The sequence below is a fragment of the Nothobranchius furzeri genome, chromosome 14, assembly GCF_043380555.1.
Source record: "Nothobranchius furzeri strain GRZ-AD chromosome 14, NfurGRZ-RIMD1, whole genome shotgun sequence".
Classification (NCBI taxonomy): domain Eukaryota; kingdom Metazoa; phylum Chordata; class Actinopteri; order Cyprinodontiformes; family Nothobranchiidae; genus Nothobranchius; species Nothobranchius furzeri.
In genome coordinates, this window is record NC_091754.1 from 3,129,726 (window position 1) to 3,154,888 (window position 25,163).

General features: G+C 45.7%; 1 long non-coding RNA gene across 1 annotated transcript; it reads left to right on the forward strand.

Annotated features, from left to right (window-relative positions):
• The first annotated feature begins 22,702 nt into the window (after positions 1 to 22,702).
• Positions 22,703 to 23,625, forward strand: LOC129164862 (uncharacterized). The gene is made up of 3 exons (XR_008564340.2): positions 22,703 to 22,973; positions 23,215 to 23,321; positions 23,493 to 23,625. It is a non-coding gene; the product is annotated as an uncharacterized lncRNA (long non-coding RNA).
• The last annotated feature ends 1,538 nt before the right edge of the window (positions 23,626 to 25,163 follow it).

Consider the following 25,163-nt stretch of genomic DNA (forward strand, 5'->3'; position numbering starts at 1 on the left):
GCAAGCATTAGCAATAGCTCAGCCTATAGCAGTAGTTTGGCCAAGCGTTAGCAGCAACTTATCTCAGCCTAGCCTTGTTTTAGCATTACTGTGACCACGGTGACCAGATATTGCTGACACTGATGTTTATTGGGACATGTTGGGGTAAGGGTGTGTGTCTGCTTATTACGAAACAAACCAGCTTTTCTCAAAATGAACGTCTCCCTCACTTTTACAACATTTCTAATTTACGTAGGAAAGCAGGTCAGAGACAGAACAGAACTGATTCAACAACAAGCAAATAAATGTTGTTTAAAAATTCTACCACCTTTTTAAAGGTGTGGTTCACTAAAAACATGTTTTAAATAATTATTTGTGATAATAATCGGTCACTGTGAGTGTTTCATGCAGGCTGAACATGAAAATAATCTCATACACCAATCTCCTACATTAGCCTCTGATGGAAAACGGACGGTGAAACTCTAGGATTAGAAAATCCTGACAGATCTACGTCACACTGTCACTTAACATTTATGGCTTCACCCATCTTGACTCACGACGGGGAAGGCTGTTGTTGGTTTAGCGTCCAGGAAACAGCAGAGAACGTCTCAGCTAGTAGAAGCTAACTGTTAGCATTAGCAACTCCACCACACAGCAGGACTCCTCCAGGCTTGTGTTATTTGTGGAGATAAAACATCAATGTTGCAGAGCAATCAGAGTCAGCGTTAGAGTTGTGTTGCTGTTACCCAATCAGAAATGTCAGATTATCAGGAAATAAGACTCCAAATCCTGCCACCTGAAACTCTGATCTGGCAATCTAGATCCTAAAACAGGCGCGCCTGGGATTTTTGTGCCCAGAGTACAACTTAGAAGGCATTCATTCCTATCAGAGACCACTACACATGTATTGATTAAATGAGTGAACCCCTCCTTCAAGAATTTCTAATTATTTAGAGTTGACTTACTTTTATTTTTGGTTTTCGTTCTTCTGAAGCACCTCATGGTGCTATATAAGAGATAGTTTCTATTTCCACTTCTGCGATAAATAAATGGGGCAGCAGTAGCTCAACAGGTTGAGCGGGTTGTCCAGTAATCGGAAGGTTGCAGGTTCGATCCCGGCTCCGGACAGAGAACTCTGCTGTTGTGTCCTTGGGCAAGACACTTAACCCACTTTGCCTCCTGGTGGTGGTCGGAGGGACCGGCAGCGCCTGTGCTCTCAGCCTCACCTCTGTCAGTGTGCCCCAGGGCAGCTGTGGCTACATTGTAGCTCATCACCATCAGTGTGTGAATGTGTGTGTGAATGAATGAATGATACACTGTAGTGTAAAGCTCTTTGGAGTCCTGACTCTGAGAGGCGCTACACAAGTGCGGGTCATTTATCACTTATGAAAGTTCTGTTGTTTTTTAACTGAAGCCCTAATTTGAATCCCACTGAAATTTTGAGGCAGATCGAAAAGAAAAACTCTTCATTTGTCATTTTGAAGCTCAACCTTCACCTGTAGGCACAGGTTTTAAATGTCCCCTTGCTCAAATAATTTACAAAGGCAACCGTTTCCATTCAGTACTTACTTTCCTTCATGACAGTGTGCCGCTTTTGTGTGTGCGCTGAACAAACTAACCTGTTCGTAAAGCCCATAGAATGTGTGTTAGAGGCATGAAAGTCAGTCCCGGTGTCAGACGGCGTAGTCACACTCCCAACGCTCGTGCATCCTGACCGGGGCTTTGCTGTAAACGGTCGGCTGTCAGGAAAAAATAACCTGAATCTATTTTAAGTCAGAAAGAGCTTTAAAGAAAACAGGTTTTCCTGCAAGGACATGCAGAATCTTCAGCTTTGTTCACCATGTGCACCGGTGCCTCCAGCATGTATTTAGAAAAGCACGTGTGAATGGCAGGTTTCCTCCTATTGTGCTATCACACGCTTCCCCATGTCTCAGGGCACCTGCCACATGGAATAATAAAATATATCACCAGGGTCAAATAAATGTTTATGTGTTGAGAAAAAAAAGAAACCCGACCATATAAATGATGCCTGAAGGCTCTGAGTCGCCATGGCAACAATGGATAGCACCAGAGCAGATTGCTTATCAATCAAACCTATCTGATGGAAAGAAAGGCAAATGATAAGAGAAGCTCTGAGAACATATTTGCTGAAAACCAAACAAAATCAAGACAATATTGCAGTGATCAGAGCGACTGATGTGTGCTGGGGTCAGTAAAGGCCACATGTCACTCATAAGGGGGGGGGGGGGGTTAAGTCATCTTCTGGGTGTCTGCAGAAGTCAGTGTGTGATGGCGTGGCTCCTTGTGTCAGACCTGTGATGGACCGACCACCTGCCCATGGTGTATCCCACCGCTCATCAGATGACAGCTGGACAGGTTGGACAGGAAAACAGGGGCCAGAAAATAAATCAGTGATTGCACCAGAATAGATGGATGCAACTGTGATTTGTGAGACTCTTCCTACTTGCAACACATTAAAATGTCCCTTTGCACATTAGATAGTCCAGGAGAACAGAGCATCCATTATTTATCTTATTTAGCGAGAATATTGCATTGCTATAAAAAATTCAATAACATTTAACTTATAGTCCATAGAAAAACACAAAGCCTATTAATTTAGCACCTTTTTGCTAATGCATCCTCACATTTCTTCCTCACATTCCTCTCACACACCCTCGCCTAAAGGAGCTGAGATTGTTATGAAATGTGATTGCAGGATGGGAACAGACGCATTATCACAAGGTAGACCTCCCGCTGTCCGTCTCTCTTTGTTAGCCCTGTGATTGACTGAAGACCTGCTCAGGGTATATTCCATCCATTCCTCCGAATCAGCGGAGATGGGCTCCAGTCACTCAGTGGAGGTTTGCTACAGCAGTTATATAAAAACACACGTTTGTGATTACACAATCAACTGAAACAATAATTAAACTTGCGTTTTAAAAGGAATCCGCTGTCGGATTAATCCCACACAGAAATACTGGATTCTGCACATGTTGCTTCTATGGAATTAAGGTTTTTGTTTTGTCTATTTTCTCAATTAACTGCAAATCTCCCTTTTAGTTAATTGTGCCCAACGGATTTGGTGTTGCGAGAGGCCCTGTTAGTGTGTGTTTGCTAACAGGAGACTATGCCAGATGCGCTGGATGAGTTTCACCTGATTTGCTTCATTAATGTTTTTAATCATCTGCTCCTGACCGAGTCTCAGGGATGTGGAGCCTCAAGGAAGCAGGAAGGGATGAAAACGGTTATCGCGGAGGTCTGAAAGGTGGATTCATCATTTTTTTGTCTTATAATAATAATAATAATGCATTGAACTTATATAGCGCTTTTCTAGACCCCCAAAGACGCTTTCACACACTCTCACATTCACACACTGCTAGTGATGGTAAGCTACTTGTAGCCACAGCCACCCTGGGGAGGTCTGACAGAGACGAGGCTGTCTTATCATTTTTTTTCCCTTTGAGTCCTTATTTATTGTTCACCAGCATGGGGCACACTTTGTCTTTTGAGGCATATTAGGGCCGCTTTGCGTTGAGCGCATGATGAGATGGTGAGTCTGGCTGCTTGAGCATTCACTTATTTTTCACAGGATGTTTGGCTTTGTCTGACAGAATGAATTTTGGTTGATCACAAAACTTATAGATGCAAGACAGCCAATGTCAGGTTCGCCGACAGCCCCGGAAAAATAATATCGATCATTTGTGAAGTTTTACAAATGAGATTTCTGCCTCAGAAAATGAGCGGAAAGCTTCAGCACTTTGGTCATTGAAGCAACAACAAGCTTGTGGCAAAAGTACTGAAGACTATGAAGCATAAAAGAAACAAAGAGCTGGAAAAAGGAGGATTTTTAAGTTAAAGTTAAAACTGGAACATTACGCTGATGTAATATGAACAAGTTAACCTGAAAAATGAACAGATAATCAGATACATGGGTACTAAACTATTAGGTGACTTTTCCCTTCTACTCCTTGTTTTATAAAATAGCCTCATTGTTGAAAGATTTGTCTTGGGACTTTTTTCTTAAGTTATAATAGCTCGTGACGTTCTTTACACTAAATCCCTCTCAAAACAATGTCAGCAGTTTCAGTACCTTCCAGAATGAGCTATGTAAGGGCTCTGTCACTTTAAGAAAAAAGCTGTTGCTGGCACCTCCCACTCATCCCATGCTCAGGCTGCTATAAGCTTAGAAGCTCCGATATCTGGGAGGGGTGCAGAGAAGAGCTGGTGCTCCTCCACCAGTGGCTCTCTCTTGAACATGAGAGGTGGTTCTATTTTACTTATCCCGTTTGTGTCATCACCATCTGGGACTTTCTGAAACGGCTTTAGACGCATAATTCCTAAAACCAAATGCTGACAGAAAAGGAACGGATGAGTTTTCTTTTATGTTTGGAGTGTTTATAGAGGCAGTAGAGACCCACATGACCACACAAGAGGATACAAAAGCGGAGTTTTGTAAAACACATCCTTAAAAAACTACAAGTACAAAAAGCCTGTCCATATTAATTGCACCATCCAGTCAGAGGGAATTTTAGACATCCACCATTCTCATTCCCTATTGGTTTGTACCATCTACATACAGTTGTTTTACACATTTGTCAAAGTGACCTTCAGAAACACTTTTTTTGATAAAGCAACTTTTAAAGGTGCAGTATGTAAGAATATAGTGAATTTTACAGCGAGAAAAACCCTAAAGAGTCTAATGTTTCAGTCATTTTGGAAGGAAGGTTATAATGAGACGTATTTCATACCTAGCTTGCTGCAGAGATTGTCAGTTTTTCTTCTTTCAAAACAAAGGAAGGAGGGACATAATTACTGTTTACCATCAGTGAGTGTGGGGGTGTTGTGTCTCCTGCAAGCTAATGCTGCAGCACCGACAACTGTAATTTGACGACATCCGGGAAAAATATCCAGAGTTGTTTAAAAAGGTTGCAGTAACCACATTTTACCCCAGAATGTAATTTTTACTTCATTTCTACACAAACCACCTTTAAGCTTTTGTCCTTGATTGCATTTTTTACTTGCATTGCTTTTAAGTAGTTTTGAAACCAGTACTTGGATGATATTTCAACTTCTACAGAAGTCTTGTTAAACCCTATCTATACTTACCTCTACCGTAGTTTTTATACTTCTACCTGAATAGTATACTCTACTTGGTAGTTTCTTAGACAAGATGATGAACCAGAATATGCTTTTTCAATATTTACCTTGCAGAAACTTGCAGTGATTAAAAAAAGTTTAAAATCCACAGAAAAATTACAAAATTTTAAATCCAATTCACATTTTTCTCTTACAACCATCGACATATATACTGGACAATTCATTTCCATAGGCTCCAATAACAGGTTTTTGAGACTAAATGGGAGGTGACCACCACCGCCATTTTGACTGTGTCACAGGTTCCGTCAAGCCCAGACAATTCCACAAAAGGGAAGAGAGGAGGAGCTGAGGGTGGGGCTGTAAGGCTGGGATCAACTGACGACACCCGGTCGAACTAGCTACAAGCTAACCTGAAGCTAACCCAAAGCTAACGCGGAGGTGGGAGCTAAGCTAACGGAGGTAGCAACCTAGCTACAACCGGAGTTAACTGTGCACCACACCAGATCTTCTGAGTCAGAGATACGCCGGGCTGACCGCTGGGTAAAACCGGGTGGAACACAGAGGTCTCCGAGACCTCCACAAGCCGGCAGCCGCACAGCAGACAAGCGCCGTTGCGATCTGAGATGCGCAGAGCTGCTGCTGGGGAGAACCGGGTGGAAAGGTTTCCATCTCAGAGCTCCACAAGCCGGCAGCCCGCGCAGCAGACAGAAGCCGTGATCAGACAGAGATGCGCCGAGCTGCGGGGAGGGGAGAACCGGGTGGAAAACATCGGTCTCCCGAGAGCTCCACCAACATGTTATATTTCAACCCATTTTCTAAAGTGCAGCATTATGTTAAATGCACTGGGTTTTACCCTATTACATTTAAATTTCATGGTTACACAGTACATGTTAAAATCTAAGCTCAGCTCGGCAGTGACCTAAAATACATAAATATTATTTAACTTACTGAAAATAATGAAGTGGAGACTCCTTGGACGCTTTATTAGTGCAATTAATGCCACAGCAAGTCATTTTGTCCAACAATTGCACAAATAATATCCAAACAAGAATACACACACACAGAGACTCAACATCCCGGAACAGTTTCCAGGCCAGACCGAGGCTCCACTGAGGCCTTTCCACGGAGCTAGCTCTGTGGTCACGTGGGTCTGATGCTCATTAATTATACAGAATTTTAGGCTTTTAATACACTTAAACAGAAGAGTGAGAAAAAAAATTCAGCCCCCTCAGAGTTGTCATGAGTGTAAACTAGATCATTTAAACCAAAAACATGTTCTGGTACCAGGCTGTAAACATGTTTATTTCTGCTGTGAAATTGGTATTTTTAACATGGGAGTCAATGAGGATTTGCTCGCTTCTGACACCAGCCCCTAGTGGATGAGGGTGGAAATGCAATTTTGGTACTTCCGGGTTGGACTCAATTTTTGAGCCATATTGTGGGGGCTTGCTTTCAACATAGTGAGAAAAAATACACACAATTTCAAATTGCACACAAACATGCCAGCTTTTGTGGTGAAGAGGAGGAAGAGGACAGGTGCATGTTTTTACCCATGCACGTTGTACACAATATGTTATGAGAGTTTAATCATTTTTTTTGTTTCCACACCTGAACAGCATCATACTGGATGGGGATGACTCTTCCAAGCACTTAAGCTGGTTTGAATTTTTTACAAACATTTGTGTTAATGTGTAGGTTTTAAAATAAATAATAATAAACACAATGTTGTTGTCAATAGCTTATCAGACATCCTGAAGTTCCTACAAGAAAGAGTTGACAACACTAAAACCTTTAACATTAATGTGACGAGGGACGACCTTTACCAGAGAGGTCTGAAACAGCGGGCCAGACCGAAGCAGACTTCCCCCAAAAACCAGCTAAGTGTTTCCTATTTTGCAGGGGTGTAATTGTCATTGACTTGCATCACCGTAATCAAGTACAGTTTGCAATTTAAAATGTTTAACCTTTAGTAGGTTTTAGGGCTGGCTGATGAATAAAAGCATACTAATTGTAAAAAATCTTATCGATTGATGGCTAATTATTTCAAAATTTTAAAACCGTAGGAGAATATATATTGAAGTGCATCCCTGGCCATTTTAAGCTATTTCTTTAAGCGACAGTCTGTAGTTTTCTGCCACTAGGGGGCGGTACGTACCTAAATCATAACAAACAAGCTACATTTTTGTGTTCTGTGAGGAGCCTACCAATGAATAGCCGTAAAGGCCACAAAAAAAGCCCTGGGAGTGTTGTAGCGCAATTTTTTAACGGGCTAGCTACCTTGTCAGATCGTTCAACCTCCTGCAAAATGACAACAAGCACATCGGACTCCCTTTCGTCAGTCAGCAGTAGAGAAATGCCATATTTCACATTCAATATTTTTTAAAGAGGCGTTCAGTATGTTCATAAAGCTCCTCATTTAGCTTCATGTTTGTGTTTCAATCTTTATTGAACACATTTTTTAAACTTCCTGTAGAAAGCAAGGAGATCGTGACATAACGTTTTTTTTATTTTTTTACCGTAAATCCTCTAACATTGGCCTGTATTCAATTAACGGCCGGGTATCATATTTTGGCCGGTGTCGGAGTCGGCGGAGGTGAATAATGGCCAGTATTTTATTGTGGCCGGGTGGAATGGGGTAACAAGCAAGTACAAGGGGCGGTTGTGTCATCCGTCTCACTTTTGATTTGCCAGTGATAGACCGCGAGGGTAACTTTAACCGTGCGGAGACGAAGAGGAGGCGAAAATTTGATATCAAGTTCAAAGAGAACGTGCTGATTATGCTGCAGAACACTCTGGGGAGCAGTAGCAGGGGTTGTATGAACTAGTCACTAGTCGACTTCACCGCTCTATAGTGACTTGTTATGCCTGTCGTCGACTAGTCGCTGTCACATGATAATGACCGGCAAGATGCAGTCCACGGAAAAGACAGCAGCCTGCTGTCAGCAGGTGACAAGCTCCTGCACGTCTGGAGGCGACGCGCTGTGCCAGAGCGTCGGTACTGACACGCGATCGTTCATGTCGGCTCATTTCCTTTAATGTTTTCTGTCTTTTATTTGCGCCTGATGCGTTTCGCTGCTGTGGAGCGGGGCGCATCACCTTGTCCTCCGACGCACCAATCACTGATGCGGCTGGCAAGCAGGGAGCACTCCGCTGTTTTTGCGGTCGGTAGATCTTTTAGAACTGCAGTTCAAAGGTAACTCATGAGGTGAATATATATGAACCCAGGTAGCAGTTTCTCTTTAGGACTGAGAGGAGATGCAGGAAGATAATAAACAGGCAGGACAGAAAAATAGTCAAATAAAAACAAGTTAGTTTTTGTACCTGCTGGTAGCAACAAACAGACACCATTGAAGGTAATCAGAAGTGAGGAACAGAAAATGAAATAATTATTTTAATGTTTAGAGCAGCAGGAACTCCGAGAGGCTGCAGGCGCATCAGTGAGTTTGCGGCCGCTGCGCAAGTGGGGGGGGGGGGGGGGGGGGGGCTGAAGCAGAAACTACCGTTGTTAAAAGAAATGTGTTTAACTTTGAAAATGTGGGCGCAATTTTAATTGTCAAAAACTCCAACGAACCATTAGTTCATTTTGCTCAAATAGAAATTGAGGCCTGCCTCTAATACTGGCCCTCCTTCCAATAAAGGATGTGACATTTGGATTACCATGATAATTTCAGGACTAAACTTTTAATAAAGCTTTTACACATTTTCTTATTTTCTGGTGTCATTACAGGTCCTCCACCTCAGCCATTACATTCATCTTCCTCTACATCTTCCTTGGTGTAACATGCAACAGTGAATTGTGCTGCATCACGGTACCACAGACTGTGTAATACAACATTTTGCTCATTTCACAGAAAACAAATGTTAGTTCGCTTACACCAGAAATACAACCTTACTCATTGCTGAGACTTAAAAACAGAAACTGTTTGTTTTGTTACTGCTTATGTAACCCCAGACTCAGTATTAGTAAGTTGGGCTCATTATGTTTAAAGACCAGCGGCTAGGTTCGACAGGATTACAAAAATAAATAATGCGAGTGCAAAATGAAATGGCAGGAGGCAGGAATTGAGCAAAAATAGAAATTGTTATATTGTTGGTGAAATGACTACTGGATTACACTCACTTAACATAGAATTAATATTTTCAGAAACCTACCAACAGATTGAAAGCTAGCTGATGCGCCAGTCAAGGCAGGTGTTGTGTCAAAATGTGTTTCCATGTCAAAAACGGTTTTTTCCTACGAGTTTGGTCAAAATTTTCCATCGTTCAATTATAACGAGTTTTACTTTTTAATAACATTCTCTTACTTTGATGACCCATTTTGTTCATTACAGTGCGAGAAAAACATTGTGATGAAACATTGGGATATATTTATGTCGATGGATGAAACACATTTTGATAGCTAGCAGTTAGACGAGGAAACAATGTTCATGGAGTAAACGCTAACGAATAACTACTGTAATGTCCAAAGAGCTAACCATTAAAAACGAAAGTGGGAATACTAAACAAAAAACATCTACACTAGGTCCGGAGCTAGCATTGGGGACGAGTGATTTGTTAGGGTAAAACTCAAATCTGGTGAGGCCATTTTATAAAAGTTGTAGCTATCGTGAATAACCTAACCCACCTAGCTGTGCCCCTCTTGCAATATTAAATGTGAGGAGTCGTAAAAAGTAGCATAACAAAACAATTTTATGGAATAAACTGCAGCTAGTAGCCTTGAAAAATAACTTACTTGAGCGTCTTGTTGGTTCTGGTCCATTTTGCTGGTGCAGGTGAAACTCCCGCTCCAGATCAGGGCGGGTATTAGCCAGGCTGTTAAGCCCCATTCCCACCTGTACCGGGTCGGCCCGGGCCGGGCAGCATAGGTTGTTTACATATCTGGGTGGCCTGGAATTTTCCCAGGCCAACCAAGGCTCATTCTCGGCCCTCTTCCCGAGGGGTACTGCTTCAGGCTGACCTGGCCCAACACGCCCACTGTCCACCGATTGGTCAAGTCATGTGTTACCCTCCCCTTCAATAACATCTTCTGATTGGCCCTGCGTTGTTATTTGTAGTGATGTCACAGAATCGCGCCCTAACTCAAACCTCCAAACTCACCAGCGTTGACATGATGGCTTCTCCCTGCTCCCAGACCTCATCTCCTAACCCCTGGAGCAATGAAGAGGTTAAAACCTTCCTCTCGTTGCTCAGCGACGAGAGAATCCAGCGCGAACTGGACGGCATGGTGCGTAGTGAAAAGATCTTTCAGGGGCTTGCATTGGCGACGTTCACCCACGGCTTTGAACGCACCTCGAAGCAGTGCCGAGAAAAAATAAAAAAGCTCAAAGCTGAGTACAGGTCCGTCAAGGACCACAACAGCAGGAGTGGAGCAGACAGGCGGCAGTGGAAGTGGTTTGCTGAAATGGACGCCATTTATGGTGAGAGGCCTGTGAGCAATGGCCGCGAGAGTGGCGTGGACAGCCACTCCAGCTAACACTGGACCTCAGGACAACGGTGAGTGAGCACTTATCATAACAAGTAATAATATGACCTCCGTTTGTGCTACACAGTACTATAGTGCGGACGAAATGCTGTGCTAGCTTTGGGTAGCGCTGATGTGCGACATAACAACAACAGGCTAGGCGACAAAAGGCTAGGCTAAGTCCAGGCTAGTTGTGGCATGCCTACTAGCCTAGCTTGCCCATTAACGTCTTCGGTCAGTACTTGTGTTTGTGCATATTAAGTAACTGTTTTCTCTTTGTAAAAGAGGTAACTCTGGAAATGTGCGCCGATGGGAGCCAGGACGTGCCCGACACCGAGGACATGGACGCTGGGCCCTCCTCTGCCGACAGCGGGCGTAGCTGCAGCCCGAGCATCTCAGCGCCGTCGGTGGGCAGCAGACCACGCTACGGTGAGTTCATTTGCAACAACAACATCAAAATATGACAAGCACGTGTGATTACATATACATCTTCTTGGCGTTTGTTCAGGAAAAAGGTAGCGGGGGAGCACCAGCATGTCACCATTGTTGGAGACGCTGGTGGAGAGTGACGCGGGGTTCCTGGAGACTGCGAGGAGGATGAACACGTTAATGGAGCAGTAAATGGAGGCAGATGCGGAGGACAGACGCCTGGACAGGGAGGAGAGACGCGAGGAGAGGATGGCACAGCAGCAATTCAACGACTCCTTTTTGGATGTGCTGCGCAGTTTGGTGTCTGCTGTTGAGAAATCAACCAAATGACCTGATTTTCTTTTATTTTGTTGGATGTGCAATAAAGTGTTTGACAATGCAACGTGTAATCCATCATTGTTCTGTTCACAGAATGTGAAGTTGAAAGGTCCAATCATGGTTCCAATATATAGCTGTGTGCTAAAATAGCATACACCAGCCTTGGGTATTTGCTTTATTCATCTCAGATTTATATAGGAATAAATACCAGGTAGGTGTCAGTGTAGACAGGATTATGTTATGTCAGCAGGAGTGTAGAGCAGGATCAGAAGCTAAAATGTGCCCCCCACACTTGGCTATTAAGAACTTTTGTCAGGCAATGTAGAGTCCAAATATTTACCTGCACGTGCCATAACGACTTGAGTCATGGCTAAGCCTTGGATGTGCATAAAACAATTGCTTAAGTCAAATTTATCTAGCTGATCTGCATTCATTTGGACATGATGTCCATATAATTTATTTGGATTTAAGAGTATTTCCTTTATTTGTCAGCAGGCGTGTTTAGAAGTCCCAGAAGCTCAAATGTGTACAGTCCACACTTGACTAGATACAAACTCATGAAATATATTTGCTCATGTTTACAATGTTTAGGTGGTGGTGCATTAAAAAGTTCAAGGGTCAAACATTAGCTGCGTGGAGAAAACTTTATTTGGGCAAAACATTCAGTCAGATGAAATTAAATCACTGCTGCCCCACAAGGTGCATCATCAGAGCATCACGCTTTGCTCTCCCTCCCACATCTCCTGTGTTTTGTGGCGGTGGTGGTGCAGCCACAGGTTCAGGGTATTCTGTTTCAGTCGTCCACACATTGTCATAATGCTCCCCATGGCTCTCACACAGATTATGCGGGGCACAGCAGGTCAGAATCATGGAACACACCAGACTGACATCACATCATTCCTTTTCAGCAGGCAACGCCACCTTCCCTTCAGCCTACCAACGGCATTTTCAACCACCGCACGTGCCCGGCTGAACTTCTTGTTATAAAGAAGTTGCTGCTCTGTCAGACGCCCAGTGTCTGTGAAGGGTTTCAGCAGCCAGTCTTGTAGCGGGTAAGCAGAGTCACCCAGGATGCCGTATCCAAATTCATCGTCAGCAATTTGCATGGAATGATCAGGGAAGAGATTTCCACGGCTTGCCAAATCCCAGATGGAGGAAAGTCTCAGGACCCTCGTGTCGTGCATGCTCCCTGGAAGCCCTGCAAAAACGTTCCAAAACAGTCCCTTTCCATCAACCGCAGCTTGCAAGATGAGTGAGTGCCACCCTTTCCGGTTGAAATTGTCTGTGTGAAAGTCTCTGGGTGCTATGATGGGGATATGTGAGCCATCAATAGCACCCACACACTGTGGCAACCCCCACCTGCTCTCAAAATACGACGCTATCTCCCGAAATTTACCCTCATCGGGTAAATGAATCAGCTCTGGCAACAGCAATGCTTCTGCAGCAGCACTAAAGTCCTTGACACACTTGGCAACAGTTGAGATGCCAACACCAAACAGAACACTGATGGGTCTGTAATCTGAACCTGTAGCAAATTTCCACAAGGCAATAGCCACAATCTTCCTCAGAGGCACACACTCACGGAAGAAAGTGTCTTTTCGCTGCAATGCTGGACGCAGTTAGTGCACAGATGCGGCAGCCACACAGGAAAATCCACAGAGCGTCAAAACGAGCGCACCCCAAAGAGGTTTGTTCCCGCCCAGTCCCACAAGTCTTTCTATTGGCTGAGCGGTTGCTAGGAGATTGTACTTCTAAGTTTTGAGCGAGAGCAGACAAATCCGTGAGAGCAGGGGACAGACTTGTGGGAGGAGTTTTGATCCGTGCAGAGAAAAAGCTGTCACGTGAGAAGACAATACCAGTGTAAGAAGGTTAAATCTGAGCGCAGGAACAAAGATTTGAAGGAGAACAGAGTGAATTTGAAAGAGAGCAGACATTTTGAGCGCAAGCATTACAAGTTTTGAGAGCAATAATATAAAATCTTATTCTGAAATTAAAAAGTTGGTCTCTTGATATGAAATTCTGCTCTCAAATTGAAAGTTCGAGTGCTCAATTTCTGGCACTTTAATTCTTCCACGCCTCCAGAGTGCCAAAACTCCCAACAGCCGAGCGAGCAGAATCAGAAACCGAGCGTGCAGAAAGGCCGCCACATGCGCAGTGTGGCTGCCGCACGCATGTTTTCCTCTGCTGTGTGCTCGTTGGCCAACGCGCGCACGCAGGTTTGTCACTTGTGCACATCCTTGTGTGCTCACAGACACAGTTTGCTCCCTCTCAGTGTACAAATGACCTCCTCGCCATGTATATCTTCACTCGTGGAGGTTGTAACTTCCACGCGCGAGTCCCGTTCGCACGCGCGATGTGGACAATACGCGTGCACGAGATATGGCAGAATTCTGACGCCATATTTTACCTCCACCTGCCACAACTCACAAGAAAACGTGACAACTTTTGGAGAAAAAAACATCTTTTTAGGGTTCCTGATGCACATGTTTCCTGTTTTCTGCAAAGGAAGCAAAACTCATTGCCTCATGAGCCACAATAATTATGTATATTACAACTTTTGTGTAATATCTAAACTTGCTATTAGATTTTGGTGCCTAGAATGATACCAACAGATTCCTCCTGCACTGATTTGTGATGCCGGGGTCTCCTGAAAGACGAGAAGATGATGCCGGCTGGGGACTTGTTAGTTTTTCTCCTTTTAAAACGGTCAAAGAGGGGATGTTGTCACTGTTTACAATCTGTGATTCTGAGTCTGCACCGCGGTAGCAGCTAGCACCGAGATGCAGCGCCTGCATTGTAATTTGACACCAACAAACAAAAATCTTCAGAGTTGCGTAAAGAACCGAAGCCAGCAAACAGGGTGTTATTTTTTGTACCCCTAAGAAGCCACAGCAAATTTTTGTTTTACTGTAACATCAGGTGAAGATGAGCTAAGAGCTAACGTTGAGCTGACAATGCTTACGGTGAATCAGAAGCAAATAAACATTTCTAAAAATATCTCAAGCTACTTTTTCAATCATAACTAGATATTACAGGTGAAATGTGTGTGAAGTGAATAATGAGTCAATCGTGGTGTTTTACTTCCTTCAGTGACTCGTTCAGAACTATAACAGCAAGCTAAGAGCAAGACAGCTAACAACAACACTTCCTCCAATGCTGGAGAAATATTACCGTAATATGTGTAGTAAGTTCTCTGTACCGTAAAACATCCCAGAGTGCTAACACCAGATATGAAAATGTATTTGTCTACTTATAAACTTAATGTTTATGACCAGTCTTTGATTGTCATCTAGAATCTTCTGGTACTGATCCATAACTGGCAACTCACGGAGTGAGAAAGTAACGTTTGTTTATAAAAATGGGCTGAAGGAACCAAGGATGTCATTCTTACTTCATTCTTACTTATTGCGGATTTAAACATAAAATAAAAGTGTATATTTTATATTTAATGTTCATTATGTAAACTTCTAACGAAAAGAGCCAATGCGTTTTATTTAGCATGGAACATCTGGGGAGCAGTTTCCTTTTTGGTTACTCATTTAAAATCTGTGTGGTTTTCTCTCATTACTCCCTGCCTGCTGTCTTCATCTCACACAGCATTTGTCTCATCAACCTCCAGCCGTCAATCAGCAAAATCAACATATGCGTCTCCTCGAAGTAAAATTAGAATCTGATTTTAGAAAATGATGCTCAAGAGCTACATTGTTGGTCCAAAAAACCCTCCCATAAAAAATAATCTCTCACTTTTACAAATTCAACACATTAAAAGAAAGAAACTAAAATAATGGCTGTTTGTCTTGATTGTTTGACTTCCGTCTCACACTTGGGAAAATGATTGGAGCCAGAAATGGAAACAAAGTCGGTTGGCGTTGGGCTCCAGCGGTGCGGGTGCACCACAGAGAAACTCGACCATACTCCTGGTCCAGCTGGATAACACACACACACACACACACACACACACACACACACACACACACACACACACACACACGCACGCATGCACGCACGCACACACACACAGTGAGTGGTGTCATTTCAACAGTCACACAAAATGAGAACGAGGAAGAGAAACACACCGGCACATCTGTGGTCTCCCCCTCCATGACGACACGTTTAAAATGCACCACCATCCTTCCTTCTGGGATCTCTTTCAGCACCCTTTTCTCGTTATATCACATGAATGGAAGCTTCCACCATCTGCTCCTGCCCGTCTGTAAGATATCCCAGTGCCTCAATCACATGCACGGGCATTATCATCCCTTAGGGAATAATTATCCTTTAAGTTCATATGAAAACAACGTCAAAAAGATGTTAAATACAATTAAGTACCGATCTAGTTATTTGCAGTTATTAAACATCTCGTCATTCTTCAGTTGGTCACATCTTAAGTTTATTTGACAGCTGACAAACTCTGTTTTATAGGTCAGAGACAATTTGGGGACAAAAATTGGGTCGTGAGGAAATGGTTGGTAAATATAGAGTCTTAAAGGCAGCAGCTCTGGAGAGCTTCTGGGTAGAGCCCTGCACGGGCCTCAAATCTGAGCCCGTGTCCAGCCCGGCCCGAGGGGGTGGAGCCCCAGCCCGACCCAGTCCGAAAAGGTTTTCAGGAGTCTCTGGCCCGACCCGAGACCAAGCCAGACTTTTTTTTAACCAACTAAATGAAAACAAAGTGCATCAATCCTGACCAATGTGTTAAAAGACGTGCAGGATCCGATCCATTTGTTTTTCCCTCATTTACCGTCACGGAGACAACAGCGCACAGGCTCTGGTGGTAATCAAATTAAATTTTATCTCTTTCCAACAATTTTCACAAGAAAACAGAACTGTTAAAAGCAGGGCTTGTGTTAACCGGATAGTTCCCGTATTTGACCGTTTATTTTGACGGAGAAAGAATTGAAAGAATTACCCCGACGCATGCAGACGAACTGACATTTTATTTGTTACACACATCGCAGATGTAGCTAAATCACCCAAGAAAAGATTCCCATCTGAACATCTTAGCTGGACATTGCTCAGCGCAACTCACTGTCAGCGCGTACATAAGGTGCACAGCGAGCTGAAGATGTGGAGAGGGGCTTGGAGCGCGTCGCAGAACCAGAGCGCATGCGGGAAGGTTCCTCCTACTGAAGCGAGCGTTTTCCAAACCCGGTCTCTCAGAGAGACTTGTCACTTAGAAAATGTTCCCTGATGATGAAACTTTGGCTGAATAGCGCTTGTTCCTGTCTCCAATGTGGCGACACATCCAGGAGCCGTCTGAGGAGAAGCCCAGAATCTCACATCCTCTTCAGCTCATAAGTGCCTATGATTACGCACAAGCGTGACGCGTCAACCCGGTCTCACAGTAAGACTGGGTTGGGCCTGTTCAGGTTTACACAGACAATCTTTACATAGAATTGACTTACAGATATAAAATATAAAGCATTTTATTTAAATATCCATTCATTATTTTACAAGCACAGAGAGCCGCATCAGATGGATGGAAGAGCCGCGGGTTGCCGACCCCTGGTATAGCCTATAAAATGACATGTTGAGGACACAAACTCAATACATCTCTTTTATTGTGAGATAATAATTTCTTCGAGTTTTGCGGGTGCGGGCGGTAATGGTCAGAAATTCAGCAGGAGCGGGATGAAGAAAACAGTCCGGCGCAGGGCTCTACTGCTGCGTTTAAGTGTTTCAATTTTTTTTAATGAATTCGATTAAAAATAAAGGCGCCTGGCCCGTGTCCGAGGTAATTACACAGTCGTTGGCCCGAAGCCCTAGGCCCTCGGGCCATCGGGCCAGGCCAACCCGAGGGCCGGGCTTCAGTGCAGGGCTCTACTTCTGGGTATGTTACCCCTGTGTGCATCAACCTCGGGGGGGGGGGGGGGGGGATGCACATGTGAGCAGGTTAGTGTCAACTGTGACATCACCGCTAATCAACAACTGGCGTGGTTTTCTAGCTGCAAGATGCAGAAAATATCATTATAACAATAACAACAATATAAAGAAAGCAGGAGTGAAAATTGTAAGAATTGGCACACTTACATTAAATGCAAGCCAACCACAGAGACCATATAAATACAAGATTTTCCTAGATGTCCTCCTATTGCTGCACCAAAATAAAGTCCACAAACTCCATATTTGAATGCCAACTTATCCAGTTTTCTGATAAATCTGTTGGTCCTTACAGATATTTTTAAATCCCTGATAGAGAGAATTGTTCTGGAAAGCCCGCTCTACTGCTAAGTCCAATGTCAGCTCCAGGCTTCAAATGAGCATCCTACAAAGCAATGTGCAAAGTCACTGAGGACATGTCTGCACGTTACACAGTCTGTTTTATTTCAGAGTGGCACAGCTTCCTTTTTTGGGCTGCTTAACAAGTTGTATTCCTGAGCATAAATCCTTGAACTCCCACAGTTAGCGGTGCAGTCAGGCTTCAAATCCATGGCAACAAGCTGCTGCAAGATTAATACAACTAGACCAGCCACAACAGGTCATCCTGCACTCCCCACGTTCACGTCATAAGTGACCTGCTGCATCTACCCGTGGTAGAGTCAGAAATAGTAATTAGTGCACTGGATTTAGGATCAAAGCCCCACATCAGGGCAGTTTGTTGGCTACACAGACTGCAAAATCTGCCAATATGTTTGTCCGACCGGCTTGTGAAGTTTCTGCTCCGTGCCTGATTTACCGGCTTCAAAAGGAAACGATGGGGAAAGAAAGAAGATGTGCATGTTGACATATCAGCTGCAGAGCAATAACCTGACTAAGTCAATAGCGTGTACTTTTGTTTGTTCAGTAAAACTTCAGGCATCTGATCTGATGGACCTCAACCTGACTGAAACGGTCATTGTTTTCAACATAAATGTATCCAGATGTTTTTTACATCTGGATGTTTGAATGTTTGAATCAGTTTGTTATAACGAATGCTTCAAATGACACAAACAGCATTTAAAAAGCACACAAATGCAATTTATCCACCATCTTTTAACTGCTTTCACTTTCTCTAAGTCCTGAGAAGCTGTTCTGAGCCTGCTCGCATGTCCAAACTGTCACACTTTGCAATTTCATCAGCACTTTGTCGGTTTTTACTTTGATTTACAAAATAATCTATTTTTGTGTCATTCTTTATTGGTTATTTTATGCTAAGTGGCGTTCATGCCTGTGTTTCCTAAATAATCAATTAGCAGCTGCTGTCTGTCATGCTTTGAAGGCAGGCTGTAAAAACTCAGATAGGAGCAGGTTTTGATGAGTAAAAGCCATTTAGGATGAGTGAGTCTGCCCTGTTTTCAGCTGTGACGTCACCGTTGGCAAATTTTTTTAGTTTGTCTAAAATATTTTTGAGCTGTGGCTTCTAATGAGCACAGCAGAGTGCAGCCAACAACGAGTCGCCCTGTAGCTCATGCTCGACACTGCAACATGCAGCGCGATTGGCCAATTAGGGCTTTTTCTTTCTGTGCAGAAATGAAACCTATTCTTTTATTGGGAGAAAAGCCCTAAAATTCAAACACATGAGGATGCACACGGTCACATTTATCTGCCCTCTGATGAAACCTTAAAGACATGCACCCATATTTTTAATGGGTAAGTCCTGACTTTCTGTGTGCATGCACCATCACCCCTTCTTTCCACGGGAGCCGTCAGCAGCGCGTTACCGCAGCAGCACGTCATAGCTGCTGATAGGAACCGCTGTGGTCGACAGAACCTTTTCCACCGGAGCCGTCAGCAGCGCGAGTCGGCCGCGCCTCAGGAGCAGCATGTCGCGGCCCTTACGCGCCGGTTCTATTTTCTACGCGCGACGCCTCTGAAACTGTCACGCCCTGTCCTGTCTTCTCTTAGGTTTTAGTCGGTGTCTCCGTTAATTGCTCCCACCTGCCTCTTGTTTCCCAATCACCATAGCTCCCTCTCCTCGTGTATTTAAACCCCTTCTGTTCTGTGTTCCATGTCGTGTCATTGTTTCAGTGTCCAGCGTGCTTCATTAAAGAAACTAATGGTAAAAGTACCTACCTGGTTTCCATCTTCCTCCCCGCGTTTGGATCCTTATCTGATCACCGCCTCGCGGCCCGGCACGCTCGTGACGGAATGACACGACCCCCTGAAGGGTCCAGCGGGGAGATCCTCCCATGGAAGTATCTATTCCAGTTCCTCTCCGCCGACTATCAACCGGCTTCTCCTTCCCCAGCTCTAGCTCCGCCTCGCCGCAGACGGCATCCCCGACCATCTGCCTCGGCGTTCCTCGCCGCCCTTCCAGAACCGGACAGTAGGTTGGATGGAGAGACGCTCCGGGATCGCTCCAGCTTCGAGGGCACGAGGCTGGCTTTCTGCTCCCCCGGGGTCGGTCCACGGTGTGGGGAGAGACGCCGGAATCCACCGCAGCCCTGCGCTTCAGGACGGAGCTGCGAGCCCGCCGCTGGCCGTGCTTGGCGAGCCAGTTCGGACATGCCCCCGGTCAGACCAGCGGTCCCGTCTCCGGCCGAATCGGCGTCTGCAGGAGGAAGAGCTGCGCTCGCAGCCCTGTGGGCGGAGCACGCCAGTCTACAGGTTGAGACAGCCCAGGTTCGTCAGACCATCGAACTCCAAGTCCTCCAGCTGGACCACCTGCTCGCTGAGCTCCAGCTGGACGAACTGTTCGCGGCTCTGGCTGGACTCAGCTGCTTGGACCCGTCCCCGGTTGGACCAGCTGTCCCGCCTCCGGTCCACTAGGCTCCTCTGTCGTCTGTGGGAGGTGGAGCCACACCCACAATCCAGCAAACTGAACTGGCCAGTCAACGGGCTGAGCTGGTCCGGCTTCAACAGAGCGCCCATTCTAATCAGCTCCGACTGGACGCTCTGCGCTCCCTGTCTTCAGCACTAGCACTGCTCGTTCACTCAAGGCCTGTTCCAGGGGGGGTCCAGAAGCAGACGGTTCAGGCCCGGAAGCAGACGGTGCAGGCCCAGAAGCAGACGGTGCGGGCCCAGAAGCAGACGGTACCAGCCCAGAAGCAGACGGTACCAGCCCAGAAGCAGATGGTTCCGGTACCGGCCCAGAAGCAGACGATGCGGGCCCAGAAGCAGACAGTACCAGCCCAGAAGCAGATGGGTCCGGTGCAGGCCCAGAAGCAGACGTTACCAGCCCAGAAGTCGGCGGTTCGGAGACGGCAGTCCAGAAGCCGGAGAACTAGAAGCCGATGGAAGGCGACGCCCCCGGGCCAGAAGCCGACGCCCCCGGACCACGGGTCGACGCCTCCCAAGTCGGCTCGTCTGATGTCGCCGCCTCCCAAGTCGGCTCGTCTGACGACGCCTCCAATCCAAGGGTCGACGCCTCCAATCCAAGGGTGGACGCCTCCAAGCCAAGGGTCGACGCCTCCAAGCCAAGGGTCGACGCCTCCAATCCCAGGGTCGACGCCTCCATTCCAAGGGTCGACGCCTCCAATCCAAGGGTCGACGCCTCCAATCCAAGGGTCGACCCCTCCAATCCAAGGGTCGACCCCTCCAATCCAAGGGTCGACGCCTCCAATCCAAGGGTCGACGCCTCCAATCCAAGGGTCGACGCCTCCAATCCAAGGGTCGACGCCTCCAAGCCAAGGGTCGACGCCTCCTCTGAAGTCGGCTCGTCTGATGTCGCCGCCTCCCAAGTCGGCTCGTCTGACGACGCCTCCAATCCAAGGGTGGACGCCTCCAATCCAAGGGTGGACGCCTCCAAGCCAAGGGTGGACGCCTCCAAGCCAAGGGTCGACGCCTCCAATCCCAGGGTCAACGCCTCCAATCCAAGGGTCGACGCCTCCAATCCAAGGGTCGACGCCTCCAATCCAAGGGTCGACGCCTCCAATCCAAGGGTCGACGCCTCCAATCCAAGGGTCAACCCCTCCAATCCAAGGGTCGACCCCTCCAATCCAAGGGTCGACGCCTCCAATCCAAGGGTCGACGCCTCCAATCCAAGGGTCGACGCCTCCAATCCAAGGGTCGACGCCTCCAAGCCAAGGGTCGACGCCTCCAATCCAAGGGTCGACCCCTCCAATCCAAGGGTCGACCCCTCCAATCCAAGGGTCGACGCCTCCAATCCAAGGGTCGACGCCTCCAATCCAAGGGTCGACGGCTCCAATCCAAGGGTCGACGCCTCCAAGCCAAGGGTCGACGCCTCCTCTGAAGTCGGCTCGTCTGATGTCGCCGCCTCCCAAGTCGGCTCGTCTGACGACGCCTCCAATCCAAGGGTCGACGCCTCCAATCCAAGGGTGGACGCCTCCAAGCCAAGGGTGGACGCCTCCAAGCCAAGGGTCGACGCCTCCAATCCCAGGGTCGACGCCTCCAATCCAAGGGTCGACGCCTCCAATCCAAGGGTCGACGCCTCCAATCCAAGGGTCGACGCCTCCAATTCAAGGGTCGACGCCTCCAAGCCAAGGGTCGACGCCTCCAAGCCAAGGGTCGACGCCTCCAAGCCAAGGGTCGACGCCTCCTCTGAAGTCGGCTCGTCTGAAGTCGGCTCGTCTGATGACGTCGCCTCCTCTGAAGTCGGCTCGTCTGACGTCGCCTCCTCTGAAGTCGGCTCGTCTGACGTCGCCTCCTCTGAAGTCGGCTCGTCTGACGTCGCCTCCTCTGAAGTCGGCTCGTCTGACTTCGCCTCCTCTGAAGTCGACTCGTCTGACGTCGCCTCCTCTGAAGTCGGCTCGTCCGACGTCGCCTCCTCTGAAGTCGGCTCGTCCGATGACGTTGCCTCCTCTGAAGTCGGCTCATCTGATGACGTTGCCTCTGGTCTGACGTCTCCTCCATCTCCGGTTCCAATGGTGATTCTGAAGGTCGCTCCGGTCCAGCCTGCAGGGACTTTGTCGCCGGTCCTGCTTGTGTCCCCGGCCCAGCCTGCAGGGCTCCTCCCAGGGCCCTGCAGGCTGGGTCGACCCTTGGCTTGTAGGCGTCGACCCTTGGCTTGGAGGCGTCGACCCTTGGCTTGGAGGCGTCGACCCTTGGATTGGAGGCGTCGATCCTTGGATTGGAGGCGCCACCCTCCCAGGGCCCGTCGCTTCCTCATCTGCCCCAGGCGCAGGCCCCCAAGGGTCTGTCCTCGTCTCCTCATCTGCCCCAGGCGCAGGCCCCCAAGGGTCCGTCCTCGTCTCCTCATCTGTATGGGATTAGATTTGTGCCAATAGGATCAAGAAAAACACTTTGGAGAGCAAACAAATTTTAAGACATTGAGAGAAAAAACATGGGTTTCAAAAGAAAAACTTACGATCTGAATCAGATTCTTAAAATGATCAAGAAAAACACTTTGACGGTCAAACAAAAATTAAGAAATTGACAGAACAAAAATATTGACTAAAGGAAAAAAAACATGTTTCAAAAGTAAAACTTACTATCTGAATCAACTTCTTAAAATGAGTAACAAAGTATGTTTCCTTTTTCTGTTTGCCTCTATGTGTTTTTGTTATCAATTTCCTTCGTTTTGTTCTCGCTGCTCACAGCTTTGCTCTCACTACCAGATTTGCACTTACACTTTCTGGCTTTCTCCTTTGCAATCCCTGAGTTTTTGGTTGCAATTCTGACACAACCCTTTTGGGTGGGCGGGACTTCTGAGAAGTCCTCTCCCATAGGACAGTGGTTTCTCTTGAGTGACAGTTCAGTGACCTGGAAGTGATGTAGCCTCCCAGACATTTTTTTTCCCACCTGGTCAACAACATGAATTTTGAGCCCCAAACAGGTTATTTCTGCTGTCTGTGGTGTCTACTGAGGATCTAAAGTGAGTATTGATAATATATTTTATCTTTTCTTGGTTAATCTGTAAGTTAAGCCACTTTTTAAGTTGGTTTTAACCAGATGCTAGCTCACTAGCTAGCTGCTAAATAAGCCATTGTGCTAGCCTCAGGACAATGGTCTACTGTTCCAGAGAGACGTATTAAAAACTCATCTTAACATATTCATTACTGGTTTCATGGAATTAATTATTGCAGTTTATGTTAATAAGTTTGCTAATTTTTCAGGAACCTGTGGAACATCAGAGACTTTGCAGCTATTAGAGCTAACCTGTGTACTGCTAACTTGCTACAGAGGAAGCAGCAGAAAGCTGAGCTAACAGGCTGTTTTGCAGGTAAATACTCTTTTAGTGGAACTGCAGGACTTTTATGGTATAACTCAGAATCTACATGAGCTATTGTGGGAAGACTTTTAAACTACATTTACATACAGATACATGTATTTTTTATTCCATGTTACTTGGACGGACTAAACAAGTTCATAGTTCTGTCTGCTCCTTTTTCAGTGAAACGAATGGATTTTATGATGTAACTCTGACTGAATAATTATCTAAGTGAGTGTGTTTGATAATACATTTCTTTCCAGTATACAGATCTGACATTTGTTTGTCAGAACAAGACAAATCAGATTCAATGTTCTTTCTGTCACGTGTTCTGTATTCTCCATCAAAAGAATGTTATCCAGGACAGATAATCAATAATGACTTAAATACATGCTTTTAATTAATTTTTACATAAAATCTATATTTTTGTCTAAAAGCTATTTTTTATTTATTTATTCTTTCTTTTTAGATTGAAAACTACTGCACTGCATTACAATGGAAGTGCTATACAGCCACATGCATCAACTGCAGCTGGTGAGTTAAGACACACCATAGTGTACACAAAGTACACTGCAGACAAGGGATGTAAGAAAATATCAATATGACAATATATTGCGATATATTTTCCCAGTAATATTGTATCGATATTCTCAAACTGTGTCTCTAAAATATTGATATTGTAATATATCATGATATTTTTTCCTGAGATATTACATCCATTTTCAGAAGCAGTGTATCTAATTTTTGGAAGAATTTACATGCAAACATTTGTGTATTTTCTTTGTTTTTGGTGCACTTTAAATGTCGCCCGCTAGTTGGCAGCAGTGTGCATTGGGTTTTGTTTCCACCATTGAAATTTAAATCTCGCTATTATGGTTCAGATAACTCATGTTATATATGTTAAGTATCAGTTTGGGCTGTTTATTGAATATTCCTACAATAAATTCTGTCAAAAATACACAGCCCTACTGCAGACCAATCCCACCTCATGTAGTTCATATGCTGTGTAATAAACCCACAGTGATGGTTATGGATAAATATCTGTACTAATGGTAATCTTTTTCCATTGTTTCCAGTTGACAAGCATATGGACCTGTTGTTCGAGTCTGTGGTGGTGGATGCTCCACCATATCAGGAGTCTGTGGTGGTGGATGCTCTATCATATCAGGAGTCTGTGGTGGTGGATGCTCTACCATATCAGGAGTCTGTGGTGGTGGATGCTCTACCATATCAGGAGTCTGTGGTGGTGGATGCTCTACCATATCAGGAGTCTGTGGTGGTGGATGCTCTACCATATCAGGAGTCTGTGGTGGTGGATGCTCTATCATATCAGGAGTCTGTGGTGGTGGATGCTCTACCATATCAGGAGTCTGTGGTGGTGGATGCTCTACCATATCAGGAGTCTGTGGTGGTGGATGCTCTATCATATCAGGAGTCTGTGGTGGTGGATGCTCTATCATATCAGGAGTCTGTGGTGGTGGATGCTCTATCATATCAGGAGTCTGTGGTGGTGGATGCTCTACCATATCAGGAGTCTGTGGTGGTGGATGCTCTACCATATCAGGAGTCTGTGGTGGTGGATGCTCTACCATATCAGGAGTCTGTGGTGGTGGATGCTCTACCATATCAGGAGTCTGTGGTGGTGGATGCTCTACCATATCAGGAGTCTGTGGTGGTGGATGCTCTACCATATCAGGAGTCTGTGGTGGTGGATGCTCTACCATATCAGGAGTCTGTGGTGGTGGATGCTCTATCATATCAGGAGTCTGTGGTGGTGGATGCTCTACCATATCAGGAGTCTGTGGTGGTGGATGCTCTATCATATCAGGAGTCTGTGGTGGTGGATGCTCTACC